Source organism: Trachymyrmex septentrionalis, unplaced genomic scaffold (genome assembly GCF_001594115.1).
Source record: "Trachymyrmex septentrionalis isolate Tsep2-gDNA-1 unplaced genomic scaffold, Tsep1.0 scaffold192, whole genome shotgun sequence".
Taxonomy (NCBI): domain Eukaryota; kingdom Metazoa; phylum Arthropoda; class Insecta; order Hymenoptera; family Formicidae; genus Trachymyrmex; species Trachymyrmex septentrionalis.
Window position 1 is genome coordinate 22245 of NW_017305094.1, and position 1816 is coordinate 24060.

The following is a 1816-nucleotide window of genomic DNA, read 5'->3' on the forward strand; positions in this document are numbered from 1 at the left end:
AGGTATTTTAAAATATTGCATTAAAATATTTGACAAAGTTATGTTAAAAATGTTGTACATATCATTAAAAATTTCTGAAATATTTCAAATCTTACAACAAAATATTTTAAAAATAATTTTGAATTGTTACTGTATGGTTACCTGTAATTTGATTCTTCTCTTGAAGTTCTACGATTTCAGAACTCATGATTAAACAAGAATGACCTATGTATTTTACACGAGAATATTAAACTTTGAGCAATTTGCGATTCTTCCACAAAATCAACGATTCTGCACTGATTTATAAAAATGAATCGGATTCTTAAACGATCAAAGATCTCCGATCATAATACATCTGCAATTCACGCCGCACGATACATTACTATCCCTTATTAATTAGTTATTGTTAATTTTCTTTTAGATTTTCTAAAGTACAACACGGTTGATGGTGCTTGGCAGCGAAACACGAAATGTTCGATCCCGATCTGAACTGTGTATACTTTGCTTCCTGCACGCGGATTATGTAAATGGGTAGATATCAGTATTTATTATTTCATCATGAGTTTTATTCTTTTTAGCAGAACTTCTTACATGGTACATCTTTTCTCCTTTTCTCTTCAACATGGAAAGAAGAGAAAAAAAGATGAACCGTGCAAGAACTTTAGCTAAAAAGAACAAACCTATAAGTACAAAGCGTAATGGATCTCCTGAAAAAATATATTTTAGATGATTCTATGACAGATGTCGTATCCCAATTTCCAGTATTTTTCGTACATCGATAAATCATTCCGATTCATCGCTTGGGAAAAAATAATTATATAGAATTATATAACATTACATGTTGTATAATTTTATGTATTCGTATATAAATAGGCATATTTAATATATGATAATGTATAATTTTATGTAATTATATATAATTTTATATAGTTAGATATAAAACATTTTTTTTTGGGCGTGGTTTGAAAAGAACACGCGCACTCATAGTTGATAAAAATAATTGATTTAGAGAATGAAATTTATCTTTAAATTTTGTAAACTCCATAATTTTATCAAATTATAAACAATTATGAAACAAATTTAAAATTATAAACAATTATAATACAAATTTGACTAGTCATTATAAATATAATTACATAATAAAATCCTATATTTAATTAATCAGATAACAAAATGCCTGCAAAGTGATATGGCGTAAGCATGCATGACGTCAACTGTTATAATTGTAACCGTCAATTGAAAAACATTCTAGTTTAGTTCTTAAATTTATTAATTTTAGAATATACCGTTTTTCAGTTACATCATTTTTCTTCTATTCTACTCGCGTTGGTTACTCGTTTTTCTTTCTGAAAATATATTATGTCACTTATCAGTAAATAGTAAATTTAAAATTAAGAAGATTTGAACGAGTTTTATGAAGAAATAGTATCATTTAGTTTACTTTAAACTTTTATTTTAAACAGAAATTTTTTACAAAGACAAAGTTAAAATAATTTTCTTTTGATGTTTTTTAATAACAAAATTTGATAGGTTTTTATTAATATTAATTATAAGATTCAAAATAAAGTCATTTGGACTTTTTATTGATTTTTTGAGTGGCTTACAATTTCTATTGTGATTAGCCGATTCACTTACACTACATTGTTTAAGCTTCTTTTATGTGCCACGGCTTTTAATCTATGCGGCGCAAAAAAATGATTAGTGTAACATACGTGCGAAAAGTGATCTAATGATCTATCATTCGAAGTGCACATGTCTTCTTGGACTTGTTCAGTATGCATTTTAAATTTCGTACGCAGTGCAAGTGCGTGCAATAAGTACATGCATTGGTAAGTAA

General features: G+C 27.0%; 1 pseudogene; it reads right to left on the bottom strand.

The window, feature by feature from the left end:
- LOC108747117 overlaps positions 1–187 on the bottom strand; it is a 14172-nt pseudogene extending 13985 nt beyond the window's left edge.
- Positions 188–1816: the final 1629 nt, after the last annotated feature.